An 18,737-nucleotide genomic window follows, 5' to 3' on the forward strand; every position below is an offset into this window, starting at 1 on the left:
TGAACTCATGACTCTGAGATCAAGACCTGAGATCAAGAATCAGATGCTTAACTGACTGAGCCACCAGGTGTCCCGATACTATACCTTTCAATCAGAACTGGTTAAGTAAGTTATGGAAGGATCATAAAGTAGAACACTATATAGCCATTAAAAAGCAGGAATAAGTCTTATTTGTAGGGCATGGAATAATTCCCAAAATATTTATATTTTAAAATTAAGATTCTAGTAAGTATAGCATGAATCCAATGTGTTTGTGGCAATATAAATTTTACATTATTATATATTATATCATATATATTGCATATATTATAAATTGGACTCGTGTGTATATATATTACACATATGTACAGACATACATATGTCTATACATATACATACTCATTTTTCTAACTACTATGGATTTTCTTAAAGAAAGGGAATTCGGCATTTGCAATTGTATGAAAGTTTTATTTTAGCATACACAATCAATAAAATATAAGTTACAGGGGCGCCTGGGTGGCTCAGATGGTTGAACGTCTGCCTTCGGCTCAGGTCATGATCTCAGGGTCCTGGGATCAAGTCCCGCATCGGGCTTCCTGCTCCTTGGGAGCCTGCTTCTCCCTCTGCCTCTCTCTCTCTCTCTGTCTCTCATGAATAAATAAATAAAATCTAAAAAAATATATATATATATAAGTTACAATCAGTTTGCCCTAATAGCTGCCTAATATTATAACTCTTCTTCTCAAGCACCTAAGGTTATCATTTTATTCCAATATAAATATTTATTTCTACTTTGTAAGAAAATCAAAAAAGTAACAAACAACTTAGAGAAACTCCTACATCTCAGTTTGTTTTAAACAGTAAGTATTCTGTGTGTATATGCTTGATTGGAATATTTCTACTGTAGATGTCTTCGAATACCTGTTTTTCTTTCACGTTTGTATGACATTTATTACTTATTTGTAATTTATTTTCTAATTTTGAATAGATACTAAGTATGAAAATGCATACTTTTAAGAAACCAAAATATTTTACTTAACATTTTATTCTTTTGTGGTAAAAATTATGGTGGAAAGATTTGTTTTTTCTTTGATTAATCTGAACCACCTTAAGACATAAGATTGACACCTATGAAAATAATTTCAATATGAATATCTGCAATCCACTGTTGCATATGGCCATCCTCAGGAGATGGGACATTTAACTTTTGGCTTTCAAACCAACACATGATAAACGTGACTTTTTAAAAATTAGCATGTGTTCCTGTTATTTCTTCTGGGTAAAAGCATGTACAAATTAAGGAAACATGAAGGAGATGTTTCAATGCAAATTTTAAGACAACATTTAAAAAAAAAAATCTGGGATTTTTCTTAGCATTTGAGGTTTCTTTATTTCACCATATCTTTATTTTTCTTGTTATAGTCTTTGACTATTTTTTTTTTAATTTAAAGACAGAAAATGGAGTAGGAAGCTGTTCTCACATTCTAGGAAATAGGATTTAATGAACATTGACAGACATGAGAATTTAGGAAACCCATATTCAACTGCCTTTCCCCTCCAGAAATGAGTATTTTCAAAGTACCTCTCTCACTGTTAATGTCTCTCTCTGACACATTCAATGTCTCAGTGTCTTCAGGCATGAGCTTCAAGAGGGCAGACACCAAGTCTGCTCATTCTACTTTTAGAGAGAGGCACTTAGCACAGTGATTGGCATATAAGAATACAGAGAAAGTCAATTATCATATGGTTTCACTTATTTGTGGAACATAAGGGATAGCATGGTGGATATTAGCAGAAGGAAGGGAAAAATGAAGGCGGGCGAATCGGAAGGAGAGATGAACCATGAGAGACTATGGGCTCTGAGAAACAAACAGGGTTTTAGAGAGGAGGGGGGAGGGGGGATGGGTTAGCCCGGTGATGGGTATTAAGGAGGGCACATTTTGCATGGAGCACTGGGTGTTATACGAAAACAATGGATCGTGGATCACTACATCAAAAACTAATGATGTACTGTATGGTGACTAAAATAACATTAAAAAAAAAAAGCAACTGATTAAAAAAAAGAATTCAATAAGCAGTTTCTAAAAGTATGAATGAATAAATGTATGAATGGACTGCATAATAACATATAGCAAAATGTAACCTTTTCTTTATGAGGAGAAAGGAGTTTGCTATGATGGAAACAATCTAACCAGGAATCTTGAAACATGGGATCTACTTTCTTCCCTGCACTTAAGGTCTCTGACTTACTCTTAACACTTCAGTTTAATAAGAAAATAAAAAGGGGAGAGATGATTGTCTATGACTTTGAAGTCCTTTCTAGTTTTTAGGCATAATCTAGGTGAGATTCTTACCCATTTCAAAAAACAAAAATAAAATAAATATAAGGTACAGTCTTGCTTTGCTTGTGTGTATTTATTAGTAAATGTGATTTGTAAGGTAAGGAACTGTGATCTGTAAGGTAAGGAACTCTCACCAGCATGTCTGTTCTGTATCTTGAATGCAGATGAATTAATTTTCACATGGTTTTCTCATTCACCCCCTACAAACCTCTAGGATTTCTCCCTCCCCCAAACAGGAATAACTATACCAAAAAGCCATTCGATAATAACTTCCTTCCATATCTTTCCCTCCTTTTCTTTCTCCCCCTCAACCTAACATTGCCTGGATTTCCTTAGGGCATCGTGGAGTCCCAGAATTTACAATCGTAAAGAAAACCTCCCCTTTCTCACCTCAATTCATGTTTGAGTCACAGGTGGAAAGAAAAGAAGCAAGGTCAGGACACAGGAGAAGAGAGGAAAACAAATGCCACAAAGATCCTTCGTCTGAGACAAGACAGGGTGAGGTGTTTCAAGTCCCTCTTTCACCTAAACCAGGATTATTTCACCCCAGGGGAAGTTACCTTCATGTGAAACTTCCTTCTCTTTTCTTATTCTGCTTAACCGAGATATGAATAATTAAAAAGGCAGAAAAGGAAAAGTAGTGAGTTATGAGTTAGTGGCACTGTTGTCAGTTTGATGGCCTAGGCACGGCGGAGGGGGAAGATCCTCGGCTGCCTGCCTTTTTACAGCTGTGCTGTAGGTCACGGTCCTCAAGAGGAGCTCACTTTCCTTTGTAATATCCACGATGGCATTTCGGGAAGCCTTCTTGCCTCTGGAGTTCTCCTCTTTACCCCAAGTGCTATCAACAATCCAAATATTATTCCACGTAACAAATTCCAAAGGAAGTCAGTGTAGCTCCCCTTTTAAGCCAATGCAAATTTTAGGTAATTTAATGCAGCTTTCAAACTTTTTACACCATGCTCATGGGTAACAAATAGATTTCACTTCACAGCCAATACACACACAGACATAAAATATATATCTGAAAACAAGGTTTCACAAAACAGTTCGTACCCTTACTACATGCAATACATACACGTTGATATTTCCTGATTTTTTTTTTTTTTTTTGGAATTCCAGATCTAAAAAATAAGTAAAACACTTGGCTGGGCCAATTAAATCACAATCTCTTTAGAGTAAGGAGCAGGTATTAAGTTTTTTAGGACATTCCCCCAGGTGATTCCCATGCGTTAAGTAACTTTGGGACCCACCCTTCCAAAGGGTTTTCAGGTGAATCTCTTAGATTTTTGAGTAATATAATCTTATCATTTGTAAATAAGCTTATATCTTTCCATCTACAATCATACTTTTGTTTCTTGTTTTATTGTACTTCCCAGAACTTTTTTTTTCAGATTATTTGAGAGAGAGAGCGCGCGCTCCCGCAAGCAAGCATGGGGGGGGAGGGGCTGAGGGAGAGAATCTTCCAGCAGGCTCCCCCAGAGCGAGAGCCCCACCTGAGGCCCCATCTCACAACCCTGAGATCGTGACCTGAGCCGAAAACAAGAGGCTAATGCTTAACCGACTGAGCCACCCAGGCGCCCCCCAGAATGTTTAAAAGAATATGAAAGAGTAATAGAAACAAGCATCTATTTAAAAATAAAACAAAAACTGGCCTTTTTCAGTTGCGGAGCCGCAAGGTGAGAAACTCTTGTCTATGCCTGCAGCCAGGCAGTCCAAGGGACGTCTGCAGTCTATGCATGTCTTCGGATACAAGAAAACCGCCACACCGTGGCACACAGCAAACGTGGGAAATGCCTCATCAAAAGGAACCTGAGGCCCCCAATCCAGCCATACTTGCTTCAATAGAAGCTCTGGACCTGTTCCGCTTCTGCGCAATGAGCTATTCGCAGGTGAGGACCTCCGAGTCTGCGTGAAGCGAGTGGTCACGTGGCCCAGATTTCTACACTCGCCACTTCATCTCATATTGGAGAGTAGCCCATTACCAGCAACACATGGATGAGGCTTCCAGGAGATCTGTCAAAGACATCCTCATCCAATATGACCAGATCCTGCTGGTAGCTGATCCCCGTTGTTGCTAATCCAGGAAAGTTTGGAGGCCTTGGTGCCCGTGCTTGCTACCAGATATCCTACAAATAAACGCTTCATAGTAAACAGTGGCTGGGGAATTTAAGCTTGCACAGATAAATAAAACTCTGATTGTGGTCTATAAATTGATTGCATATTCTATTAAACAGTCACAATTCACAGTTTGTAAATACACTGATCTAGAACTGGAGTCCGCAAACTACGGCCCCGGGGCCAAATGAAGTCTGCCACCTGTTTTGTAAATAAAGGTGTCCTGGTGCACAACCACACCACGTTTTAATGCATGATCTCTGGCTGCCTTCCTGCCAACGGTGGCAGAATTGAGTAGTTGTGACAGAGGTTATATGACCCACAAAGTCTAACCTATTTCTTACCTGACTTTACAGAAAGTTGCCCCCGCCCGCGCCTGGTTAAAGTAAGTATTTTGCCTAAGGTCAGGAAGGGTGGAATTAGGTTAAAAAGCTAAGAGGTTAGAAAAGGAATCAGAATCCGAATTTTGAGTAGTCTTGGATTTGAAACTAGGGACTGGATTTTACTGCAGGAGCAGTAATAAACCATTCCCATGTAGGAGTAAGACTCTTTTCTGATTAACAGTCTCCAGCTGGGTTCTGAAACCCTGAAAATATAGCAAGTTAGGCAGGGATGGAATTATATCTTGTTTCGACTGCATTTCTACTCTCCAATAGATCATATTCCCTGTGAATCCACTAACTATGAGCTATGTGCTTCACTCTATCAAACTCTTGAATTTATAACCTTCCTATTTTTAGATAAAGATTCCTGCCTGAAGTCTCATAACTGAGTTTCATAACTCCAGACCATATTCAGTGAGCATTAAAGGTAGAGTTCCCTTGTTCTCTAGGGAGCAGTGGTGTTGGGGGTCAACTATGTTTCCTGCCTAAAGCTGTTGTGGTTTTGACAGTACATAAAATAAGCAGCAAGCCCATTAAATTAAAGGTGGTCAAGAGACCAGTAAAAGAATGTTAATTAATTAATTAAGCTGACATGGTAAACATTCACACTATTCATCTATCTATTAAATATATTTGGCTTTCAGTTATCACAGTAGCCATAAAGTTTTTAAAAGCAACTTCGATTCTATTCACACTTGCTTCAAAGATAGCATTAAAGACCTGTCATTGACCGTGAGAATGACTAAGGCCACATTGTTCTGATGTTATAATCTAAAGCTGCACTTAACGTATCTTTTCATATTCTAAAAGGTATGGTAAGACATATATGCTTGAGGCAAAAGGTCTCAATTAATTATTTTAATGTTTCATTTTCTTTGCCAGGTGGGTTTTATTAACAGGGAGAGATTAGAAAAATAGATCTTCACAACATGCAGTAGATAAATATATTTAGCTTACAAATAAAGGTCCTATAAATGGTTTATGAAAAGATATCTAGGAGAAAAAAAATTCCAAACCTAAATTATAATTAAATTTGCATTATACATAAAGAAAATGAAGGTGGTTTCAAAGAGAGTGGTTACGTGTCAAAAGAGAGATGTGAAGAATGCAGAAAGATTAATAAAACCAAGCAGGATCTCATTAATCAAACATCTCCAAGTGGAACAAATGATTTGATTTGAATTTGCCTCTATATACACCAATGATGGAATCTGCTTTTTTTGTGAAGCAGCCAAAATGTCAGCTTGATAAATGGGGTAATTTTTTCAAAAGTACCTAAGCTGTAGTTTTTTACTATGTTGATGAATGTAATAGTAAAACCTAAGATTAATTATTTGTTTAAAAATCTAAATAAAGCTTTGATTACTTTGACTAAGAAGATTTGATTTTTTTAATGAATTGACCAAATAAAAACTTTAAACTGAATGTTTAAGGGATTGAGCATACAGGGAAATAACCACAGCATGAAACGATTTAATCTGGCCAGAAAAACATCTTAGACCAACTAAGACAAATATCTGTTACTAATACCATATTTAGGATTCTGAATAATTGATAACAATTTCTAAAGACAGAGTAATTGCCTATATCTTTCCAGTGTGGTATAAACATGGTTGAGGAATGTTTGTTTCTTTTTACCTGAATCACATGAAAAATATGATAAAAATGAATGTCCAAGCCTACCTAAAACAAAAGAAGTAAGCAAATAATCAAAAAAACAAAAAACAAACAAAACCAAAACCAAAACCAAAACCAAAAACCTGTCAGTTGAGCATCTGACTTTGGCTTGGTCATGATCTCAGGGTTCTGGGATCAAGCCCCATGTCAGGCTCACCACTGAATCTGCTTGTCCCTCTCCCTCTGCTGCTATCCCCACTCGTGCTCTGTCTCTCTCAAATAAATAAATAAAATCTTAAAAAATTGTTTAAAAAACCTTGCTCACTATAAAACAGCTCACTTTTTAAATAACCAGATACACTGAGATAGTTTTGAAAACCCTTGCAAACTTCACAATAACAGTTTGAGATTATTGCCAAATGAATATAACTACCTAAAACAAAACAGCAGAAACAAACAACAACAAAACAGTATTCCTGGTACCGTTAATAACATCCCCAGTAGGGTGCCTGGGTGGCTCAGTTGGTTAAGGGGCTGCCTTCTGCTTAGGTCATGATCCCAGGACCCTGGGATGGAGCCCTGCATGGAGTCCTGCATGGAGCTCCACACTGGGCCCCCTGCTCCCTCTCCCTCTGCCCCTCATGTGAGCACTCTCTTGCTCTCTCTCAAATAAATAAATAAAATCTTTAAAAAAGCAAAACAAAACAAACAACAACAGAAAACATCCTCAGTGACACTGATCTCACTGGCAACCTAGTAAAGGAATAACTTTTGCTGCTAATTTTATTATAGGTTTTCTGTGAAAATATCCAGTATTTAGTTTCTATTTTATTCAAACTTATACATTGTTACGGACTAAATTTTGTCCCCCCAAAATTCATACATGGAAACCCTAACCCCCCAATGTGTATTTGGAGATAGGGCTTTTGGGAGGTAATTAAGATTAAATGAGCTCGTAAGGGTGGGCCCTAATCCAATAGGACTGGTGGGCTTATAAGAGAGCAAGATCTCCCTCCCCACCTCCTCACCAGGTGAGGACAGAGCAAGAAGGCGGCCAACTAAAAGCAAGGAAAAGAATGCTCACCAGAAACTAAATTTTGATCTTGGACTCCCCAGCCTCCAGAACTGTGAGAAATAAATACATTTCTGTTGCTTAATCTATCCTGCCTATGGTATTTTGTTATAGCAGTCCAAGCTAAAACATCCATGTTCACACTTTTTTTTTTTTTTAAAGATTTTAATTTATTTGACAGAGAGAGAGACAGCGAGAGAGGGAACACAAGCAGGGGGAGTGGGAGAGGGAGAAGCAGGCTTCCCTAAGAGCAGGGAGCCCGATGCAGGGCTCCATCCCAGGACCCCGGGATCATGACCTGAGCTGAAGGCAGACGCCCAAGGACTGAGCCACCCAGGAGCCCCACATGTTCACACTTTAAATAGTCAAGTAATTCTGCAATATTTGTTATGAAAAATAGCCATGCCTCCACATTGCACCTCTCCCTACACTCCAATTCCCAATCATTAGAGCAGTGATTCTTAACTAGGGAAAACCAACCCTCCATCCACCCCCTGATCCTCGGGGGCCATTTGGCAATGTTCTGAGACATTTTGGTTCCCACCAATGGGGGAAAGGAGAGAGGGTTGCTATTGACATCTAGTGGGTAGAGGCCATAATGCTTTCAAACCTTTTGCAATGTTCAGGATACTCTGCACAACCACGAACCATCTGGCCCAAAATGTCAATAATGCCCAGGTTGAGGGACACTGATTTATAGGGAGTTGCTTTTAAGCTATAACTTTTTTTTTAAAGATTTTATTTATTTATTTGTGAGAGAGAATGAGAGAGAGAGAGAGCACATGAGAGGGGGGAGGGTCAGAGGGAGAAGCAGACTCCCCGCCAAGCAGGGAGCCCGATGCGGGACTCGATCCCGGGACTCCAGGATCATGACCTGAGCCGAAGGCAGTCGCTTAACCAACTGAGCCACCCAGGCGCCCTTAAGCTATAACTTTTTAATGTTTATCTTCAAATCTCTAAATAAGATGGTTGTTTTGCCTTTTCTTTTTTAAAATAGTTTTATTAAGGTACAATACCATACAACTGTATATGTATATACATACGTATGGTAAGTGTATGATTAAATGGTTTTTTAGTATATTCACAGATGAGTACAATTATAACCACACTCAATTTTAGAACACTTTCATCACCTCGGAAAGAAATCCCATGCCCCATACTCTCTACCACTGCCCCAGCCCTAAACAACTATTAATCTATTTTCTATCAATTTCCCTATTCTTATGAATGGAATCATACAATATGCAGACTTTTTGTGACTGGCTTTTTTCACTTAGCATGTTTGCAAGGTTTATCTAAGTAGCAGCATGTGCCACTACTTCATCCTATTGTGTAAATATGCCACATTCTGTTTATCCAGTTCTTCCATTGATGGACATCTGGGATGTTTCCACTTTTTGGCTATTATGGATAATAATGGTGGGGCTCTTCAACCATAGGCTTACAGGGTGGTTTTGTTTGGCAACTTTCTAAGAAAGTATAGAATCTTACCTTTGGACTGGTTTCATTCATCACAAGACTTCTAATATTTTTGTTAGGTAGAGCCTACTGTCAGCCTCTGAGAGCCCAGAGGAAAAGTGAGATGGAATTTCAACATACTAGCCAAATTTCTCTTCATCACCAGATTTTTAGAAGTTATCCTTTCTCTCAACTGTGCGTGGTATCCCCCAGCCAGAAAGTCTCTGCTTAGAAGGGAAGGGGAGTCTAATGTTCTAATTGAATTTTTTTTCTAAAGATTTTATTTTATTTATTTTTTGGGGGGGGGATTTGTGTTTGGTTTTTTAAGATTTTATTTATTTATTTGAGAGGGAATGAGATAGAGAGCATGAGAGGGGGGAGGGTCAGAGGGAGAAGCAGACTCCCCGCTGAGCAAGGAGCCCGATGTGGGACTCGATCCTGGGACTCCAGGATCATGACCTGAGCCGAAGGCAGTCGCTTAACCAACTGAGCCACCCAGGCGCCCCTCTAAAGATTTTATTTATTCGAGAGAGAGAGAGCACAAGCCAAGCCGGGAGAGGGGCAGAGGGAGAGGGAGGAGTAGATTCTCCGCTGAGCAGGGAGCCCGATGTGGGACTCATCCCAGGACCCTGGAATCATGAGCTGAGCTGAAAGCAGATGCTTAACAGACTGAGCCACCCAGGTGCCCGTGTTCTAATTACTTCATAAACAGACTTTCAACAGATCCTCCTATGTTAGCCCCACCTTATCCCAATTTCAGATAAACTGGTATTGCTAATTCCTTAACTTTTGGGGTATTCCCTGGTAAATTGCATTTACTCTTTCTTCTTCATTCCAGTTTAGGATTCAGCTTTCTTGATTTGCTCCATCAGTTACCACTTAACTCTTAGGTTTTCAGCCTTCCAAACATTAACGCTGTTAATTCCTCTCTCATTCTCTTTTCATTATTACTGCCATGTTCCCCACGCTTTTCTCTTTTCCTAATGCCATTCTGACCAAATTTTCCATTGCCATTAACAACATCTGAAGTCTGGTTCAATCAATCACATTTAACAAAAAAGCCTTGTTTCTATTTTTTAAGTTAATTTTAATCTCAAGGATGTTGGAGAACAAATTCAATTAGTTATTCTATGAAATTTTTTTGCATAAAAGGATATGAATATCATTTTAGATATAAAATTGTCCATTAGGCTAATTTTTATCTAAACGTTAATCTAGTAAGCCATATGTCAAACAGTCCTGCTGGTCTTTGAATTGTGAATAATCCAATATATTTTATAAAGATATTTTTCTAAGAACATATATGGTCAAAATATATTTAATAATACTTTTTCCTTGGACGGTGTCTTACTCTATGTCTCTAGGATTCATATATGCATTTTAAATATATCATTCTAAAAACATACTACTTTAATAAATAATGTAAATATTAATGTCCTATCAGAAAGCATAACTTGAAATAGCATGTAATAATTCAACCCAAAAAGCAGAAAGAAGATACAAGATTTTTGTTCCTGTCAGATTGTATCCATAACTTTTCATCTTATATTTGATCTTATAATCAACTTAAATTCTTGTCTCTCTCACTAGAGACTTGTTTTATAGTCTTGTCTCTTACACTAGACTGTAAATTCCCAATGAGCAAGGTTTAGGTGGTAATTGGTCTGTTTTCATATGTATTTCTGCCTCTAAGCCACTATAACTCGTATACAGTAGATACTCAAAAACTTTTTATGAAGTTACCAAATTATAAATTCTGTTATAACCAAATAAATAAGACATGGATGGATTGACTTTGGGTTTGGGGAAACTGAGACAAATAGATGTAAAGCAGTTTGGACAAGTCAACCACAAAGAAAAAAACAAATCTGTCTTAGATATGGTAGTGAATTTTCATGGATCCTCTGAAATACTGAACTTGTTATTCCAAAAGCAATGATAAAACTAAATAGATTTCTCTTTGTTTCTTAGACAAGATAAAAAGCCAAATCCATTAGGGGTTACAAGTATTAAAATACTTTGTGATTCCAAGGAGGCTGCGTATATGTCTGGACTAATGCAAACTCAAGTTTGTATTTTTGATTACTCAATATGGTAAAGTTCCAACTCCTATCATTCTCTTAACAAGCTCCTTTGTAATAGGATGTTTGTGATTTAATGGCTCTAGAAAAATAAGGTGATATATATGTAACAGTGCTTGTGGGGAATCAACAAGCTAAGACAGTTCTATTGCAACTTAACAGTAAATTGATTCCTCCTGGCAGAAGATGACATAAATGGAAAGAAGTGGGGGAAATTGGTGAAATAAGGCTCTTTTCCAAAGCACATGAATTACTTATTTCCCTGGACTTGTCCTGCATGCCTATAAAATGATGCACTAAACAATGTTGACTTAACAGTTGCGAATAATAGGGGTGCCTAGGTGGCTCACTCATTAAGCGTCTGCCTTCGGCTCAGGTCATGGTCCCAGGGTCCTGGGATCCAGCCCCGCGTCTCAGGCTCCCTGCTCGGCGGGAACCCTTCTTCTCCCTCTCCCACGCCCCCTGCTTGTGTTCCTGCTCTTGCTAATTCTCTGTCAAATAAATAAATAAAATCTTTAAAAAAAAGGAGTTGTGAATAATACTCCCATTTTTTCTGGGCTATAGTGGAAAAAAAAAAACCACACAAGCTAAAACCTCTATATCAGGATGATGTTTATACCACTCTATTTCAAACTGTTCAAATTAAAGTTTAAACTTTAATTAGGTCAATAATTCTTTAGTCATTATATTTTCCATTTAACCTTCCTTCTTAAAAATCTTTAAACTGTTGCTTTCTCTTTCCTCTTTCATTGAGTACGATCCTTTTATTTATTTATTTATTTATTTTAGATTTTATTTATTTGACAGAGAGAGACACAGCAAGAGAGGGAACACAAGCAGGTGGAGTGGGAGAGGGAGAAGCAGGCTTCCTGCTGAGCAGGGAGCCTGATGCTGAGCAGGGAGAGTGATGCAGGGCTCGATCCCACGACCCTGGGATCATGACCTGAGCCGAAGGCAGACGCTTAACGACTGAGCCACCCAGGCATCCCATGTACGATCCTTTTAGAATAAAGACATTAACCAAAAAAAATCCCTATAAAGTACCAATTAAATTATTTCCTAAGACTTCATAAGACATTTTGGAAATAGGCACCTGCATAATTGGCTCATAGAAGATACTAACATTTTAAGGGCCTTTAATGGCAGCTGGTTAAAGTATGTTTAAGTGGACTCTACAAAATTCTTTATATTGTTTCCTTCCTTACCTCACCATTTATTAAAAACCCAATTACAGATAATTGAGAACTATAGTGTTTGAACAAATCCAGTGTATGTCCTGTCAAATAATATTCTTTAGAAATGGTGTTACTTCTTCATTCGAGCAGTTACATATATAAATAATAATCAGTTCTAAACCCCAAGGCGATGACTATTTACTGGTATGATTTCTAGGAGACTACAGAGCTGCATTCGGGGAGGCATGAAAGATTCATTGGTGAGAGAAAGCTTTCTGCTAAGCTGTGTTCAGAATTCACTTAGTAATTGCCAGATACTAAGTTCCCACCTGGGTACTCTGTCCTAAGTACTTTACATGCATTATCTTATATACTCATCACAACAACTCAATATGGTATATACTAATTTTTTTCATGTTATTCATGGGAAAACGGAGACTTAGAGTTTACTGCTTATACATAGGTAGAGCTGATATTCTAAGAAAAGTACCTCTGAATCTGAGCCTTGAAGGTGACTTTCTGAAACTAAGGCAGTAGGGTCTCCTGCTGTGGTTTCATATATTTATATCCCATCTATGTGAGACTCTTCATCTCACTCCTTTTTAAGATTTTATTTATTTATTTATTTATTTATTTATTTATTTATTTATTTATTTATGTGAGAAAAAGAGAGAGAGAGAGAAGAGAGAGCACGAGCAGAAAAAGAAGCAAAGGGAAAGGGAGATAGAGAATACTAAGCAGACCCTCCCATTGAGTGAGGAGCCTGATGCAGGGCTCGATCTCACAAAGCATGAGATCATGACCTGAGCCAAAATCAAGAGTGGGAGGTTTAACCAATTGAGCCACCCAGGCACCCCCATCTCATTCCTTTATAGCTACTTGGAGCAGTTATGTTTTTAAAGCCATGATTCAATAATTTCTTTGACTTGGACAAAAGATGTTAATTGATCAAATTAAAAGTTTTACTTTTTTTCCTAATTCACAGGAAAAATTAGGCTACTAGATAAAATCATCTTCAAACTTAAATTGGTGCTAGCTAATAATCCTACCAGTTGAAAAAATTAACGAGCAAGTATCAAAAATACACTAATAGGAAACTCAGGATCCACTGACCTTTCTAAATCCAACAATTATGACTTGCTGCTCCCGAAATGAATATATGAAGATGTGCTTTTATTGTACATCATCTACCCCATTTAGTGTTACACATGTTTGGCAATGAGAGCCATAACTGAGGAAACTCTGCAGATGGTATTGTCCATTTAGAACTATGTTAATTTGCTAAAATGGCAAATGTTCTTTTTTTTTAAACCTTTGATGTCAAGATAAACCTCTGGGCCATGGCTTCACCCAGTTTCTAGTCTTATCCATTTTGAGTCCGTCCTTCCATGCTGCAAAGATGTTTATGAGGCCCTCCATAATGACAGTAGTCTCCTTCCAATCTCCAAATATGCTATTGATTTTTCTTGAAAGCTTTTTAAGCCTCTATTAAACCTGTAGTTTTATATCCAATATGATACTCTTCTTAGGCAAAAATTTTTGTTCAACCCTCCTGGATCAAAACAGTTCAAGAAAAATGGAAACAAAAAATGGTAGAAAGACAGACCATAGTGAAGATAATAAACACATGGTCCAGCAAGAGTCAAACTAGGAAAGTACAGTGCAGGGCCAACTTCTAACAGTTAAGGACCCATGACCAGGCTCCCTTCCCTTTAGGGCTCCCTCCCTAGCAGATAGGCTAGGAGAAAACTGTATGTTAAAACCATTTTCTAGTAATGTAACAGATATATACATAGAAACATTTCTAAGATGACCATTGTTATAATGTATCAACTTTGGATATTGGTTGCTTATATTTTATGTTTTATTTTTTCATTTTAGAAAAAATTCCACATTCAGCCAATGGAATTAACTGCATTAGTATTTTATAAGATGGTTCCATGAAAGAACCAATATTTATAGGGATCTGTAACCTAAACAATTACAGGTTTACTGGATGATTTGATAACTTATGTAGTTGAATACTGGGTATTTGATGGACTATGTTAAAGATGCATTGTTGTATGTGTGTGTTGGGAGGGCAGAAGGAAGGAGAATGTAGTGAGTGCAGGACGAGTGTAGGGTTAGTGGTAGGGTTGGGGTGGGACAGAGGCCAGGAGTGTATCTTCAAAGGGACAGGTGGAGAGGAGTAAGAACTGGCAAGGACAGAGACCAAGACAAAAAAGACCAACATTTCCTGTTATAGTTTTACTTACAACAAGTCTTACATGCATTTCTGTTTTCTCCAGTAGTTCCTTTAGATTTTACTTTTGCCTCCAGATTAGATTTTTATCAGGGCGCCTGGGTGGCTCAGTCAGTTAAGCATCTGCCTTCGGCTCAGGTCACGATCCCAGGGTCCTGGGATCAAGCCCCAAGCCTGTGTTGGGCTCCCTATTTGGCAGGGTGCCTGCTTCTGCCCCTCTCATGCTCTCTAAGAAATACATAGAATCTTAAAAAAAATTAGATTTGTATCAATATCCAATGATGCTCTTTGAAATCACTCTTTATCAGTGTCTCTCAAACTTTTCAATGCTGTTCTCTGAAACCAGGAAAAGATCTCATTGCCATACCAAGGCTCACAGTCCAATGAAGAATAAACCAGTGATAAATTCATACAGTGCACATTCAGTTATATGTGTACATATCTCCTTAGCAATAAAGATATGGCAAGTATGTGTTCAAAACACCAAACACATTAGTTAAATTGTTACTAAATCCTAGGTGAAAATTCTATTGATAGAGATATTTATCTTACTCAAAGTTATTTACAGAAAAAGTGCATGACAAAATAAATTGAAAATGAAATTAAGCAAGCATAATGTCTGATTATGAAACAAGAATGGCAGAAATTGAAAACTATAAGCAACCCAAATGAGGCTGTGAGTTGTCCTACCTAAAATTCCCACCACCTGCCCATATGAGTACACCTTGAGTTTGTAAAGAACTAACAAATGTTAACTGGAGCCAAATTTTTTTCCTAGAATACTGAATTAGAGTCCTAATTATATTCCAATTGATATTATAATTCCATTTATGGGTAAATAATATATAATAATGTAGTTTTATTATGGATAGGTTCATAATATTTATGAGTTTTACTATTTTATGTATGAATAATTTATAGTTTCATTTTTCACAAACTTTAACAAGTCATACTTTAGGTTATTTTTAATTAACATTTAAGCAGAGTCAGAAATCACAGTATATGGAACTGTACTTTATTTACCCATAGGTATCACATAGGGCTTGAGATTCCAAGACCAGTTCATCAACGTGCCACTCGCAGAACCATTGGTCTGTAATCTTCCCTTGTTTATCTTGTTTGCAAACCTGTTGCTAAAATTTTAGCAGAAAGCCTAGACTTCATGCAAAAATACCATCAACTCCAATTTTGGTATGAGTGTGCTTTCTCTTCACAAAAGAACCACCCATTCTGCCATTTTCACAGTCTACCTGAGGTAACTCATGGTAGTTTGGTAAGACATACTTTGCTATAAACACCCCCCAAATGAAGAATGTATGGTATTATTTTATTCTTATCAAATTATGTTTCAAGATTTATGTTTAACCTTAGCAAACTGGCTACTTGTCAAAATCTCCTGGTTGTTGCTAGAGGTGGTGGTTATTAGGTCTGTCTAAAACAAACACAGGCCAAGGCAAATTTTCTTCCACCCACAGTGTTGCAGAGGGGTATATCCTAGCTTTCAGCTGCCAGGTGAGGCAAGCTGCCAGACCCCAGCAGGCTTACTAAGGCAGACATATGAAAAAATGCACCCACTCTGATGCTAGAGTAATCATCAATCTTTCAACAGAAAATAAAATACGTAAGAATGAGGAATTGGTAGCATTTCCCAGTCTGGATGAGGTTGCCAACTCCAGACGGGTGAACTTTCCTACCCGTAATAGAATATCTTCTTCCATATCTGGCTCCAGAAAGTCCAAGATGGGCTCACAAACCAGAGCTTCAGTTTCCTTTACTTCCTGCCTTTGTTCCAGGATGAATTTTCTCTACTCCTTTAACACACTCTGTCTATCCCCAGGCCTTTCCTTTCTCCATGTTCATACCTATGTGTAAGAGCATTTGGAGAAATGGAGAACTGAGATGAACTTGTTCACTTCTCACACACACACTGATGTTCTAATTCTGCAGGGCATTAAAAATATTTAATCAATTTAAGTTTGCTCCACCTTAGAGCCCTACTTTAAGTTTTGCAGTGCTTGTTAGAAACGAGTCAATGTATAAAGGTCTGTGATTTGCTCCTTTCCCACTCCCAGATTTTTTTTTTTAAGAAATTATGAGTATTACAGTACTCCAGTTAGGCATAAAAATAACTCATTATTTATCTAACTAAAATTATATATGACTCTGATTCCACGAAAAAGGAAGGAGTTTCAATTTAATGCACTATTGAGACTCCTTCCCTCTCTATAGAGTCTTGAGAAGATCTTCAGGGTCTTTCATATCCAGACAGAACATTTTGTGGGCATATTCTCTGGTTTTGGATCCACACTCATCACCTCTAAAAGGTTTGTGGTTCCGGGGTGCATAGTCCCTTAATAGGATGTTTAGCCCTCTGGTGTTTCCGAAACTTGGGCATCAAGATTCTTACTGAGGCTGAGAAGCCTGGCGCCTAGAGCACCTAAGTGCATTCTCCCTAAGTATACCACAGAGCATTTTCCTCTTAGGTCTGAACCTCTTAGGTCTGATCCCTGGAGAGAGACAAATGAGGAAAGTAGGAATCCCCACTAGGGACAAATAACAAAAGTAGGATGCCCCAACTCCCTGGACCTTCTGAGCTAAGGACTTTTCTCACTCACAAATTCAACTTCTACCTCTCCCAGTCTAAGCATAAACCCTCAGTATTCTATGTTTTGGAAAACAAAAGCCAGGAAGAGGGCTTATCTTTGTTTAGTAACTTCTTTCATTTCTATATATGCCCCCGAGACAAAGGAATATAAAAGCGTGGCTACCTTCTGGGAATTTAGAAATATAAAAATAGAACAAAACAGAAACCATACCTTATTTTAAACTATATTTCTTTTCTCACCAATAACAGAAATTTTCAATAATAAAATTTATATTCTACCACATAACAGAAGTGATTTTCCAGTCATATGGTAACATTTTTATCAATAACCACACCCCCACCAAATTGTCTTCGTACCTCTCTTTCATTTATGATGTATTTTATCATGCTATCTCATTTAATTGCTCAAAGAACCAGTACTATCCTCATTATCTGTAAATATTCAAGTACTGTGACTATAACCTTTGGAAAACTATAGCATTATCTAAACGTTTGTTCACATAGCCTGTGACCCAGCAATTCCACTTCTAAATATATATCCGAAAAAACTGTCATATATATCCATCAGGAGGCATATAACAATGTTTTTAACATCATGTTTATAGCACCAAAAAATAATAAAAATAGCCCAAATGTCCGTTAAAAAATGATGGCTGTATAAATTATATAAAGTATATGCAGCAGTGAAAATGAATGAAATATGGCTTCTCTCTACAATGCTAAAGATTCCTTAAAACATAATATTGAATAAAATAAAAACACATAATAGAAGAACACAAAGATGATGATACTGCTTTTATAAAGTACAAAACCAAGCAAAATTAAACTATCTAAGGATAATTATTTTTAAAGGGTAAGAATAAAACATAAAATTCAGGATAATAATCACCTCTCAGAATAAATTAAGAAGATGAGTTAGGGAAAGAGCACACAGGTAGATGACATAGAACAGAGAGGGTTTAGATCTTAAAGTGGGTAAGAGGTTCACATGTATACATGTTTTATAATTCATAATACAATTTATTCATACTAAAACATTTACGTACATCAATAAATATGGAGAACTCAGAGCTTTGTTTTCCTTGTACTTTTCATAATATGACCAAGAGTAATCTCAGAGAAGGGTTTCTTAAGTTTGGCACTATTGTCATTTTGGGACAGATAATTTTTTTTTTTTTTAAGATTTTATTTATTTATTTGACACAGAGAGACACAGCGAGAGAGGGAACACAAGCAGGGGGAGTGGGAGAGGGAGAGGCAGGCTTCCCGTGGAGCAGGGAGCCCGATGCGGGGCTCGATCCCAGGACCCTGGGACCATGACCTGAGCCGAAGGCAGACGCTTAACGACTGAGCCACCCAGGCGCCCGGGCCAGATAATATTTTTGTGATGTGAAGCTGTTTGCCTTGTAAAATGTTTAGCAGCATCCCTGGTCTCTGCTCACTAGATACTAGTAGCAAGCTCCCAACTGTAACAGTCAAAAATGTCTCTTGATATTGCCAAATATCTCTTGGTGGCAAAATCACTTTAGGTTGAGACCTGTGTCTTAGAGGGATAGATTGTGTGGAATTCACATGAAACAAAGCCAAACTCACTTGTAGCCAAATGCTGAACACTAAAAGCCCTGGTACTATCACTATTACACATACACACCTTGTGTTTTATATTAG

General features: G+C 37.6%; 1 protein-coding gene and 1 pseudogene across 1 annotated transcript in view; one reads left to right on the plus strand and one right to left on the minus strand.

Moving 5' to 3' along the window:
* Positions 1-18,737, minus strand: part of SEMA3E (semaphorin 3E) — a 243,878-nt gene that overhangs the window by 145,302 nt on the left and 79,839 nt on the right. The gene's annotated exons all lie outside the window — the stretch shown is intronic.
* On the plus strand, positions 3,991-4,457 carry LOC110579933 (annotated as a pseudogene).

The sequence above is a fragment of the Neomonachus schauinslandi genome, chromosome 12, assembly GCF_002201575.2.
Source record: "Neomonachus schauinslandi chromosome 12, ASM220157v2, whole genome shotgun sequence".
In the NCBI taxonomy this organism is placed as follows: domain Eukaryota; kingdom Metazoa; phylum Chordata; class Mammalia; order Carnivora; family Phocidae; genus Neomonachus; species Neomonachus schauinslandi.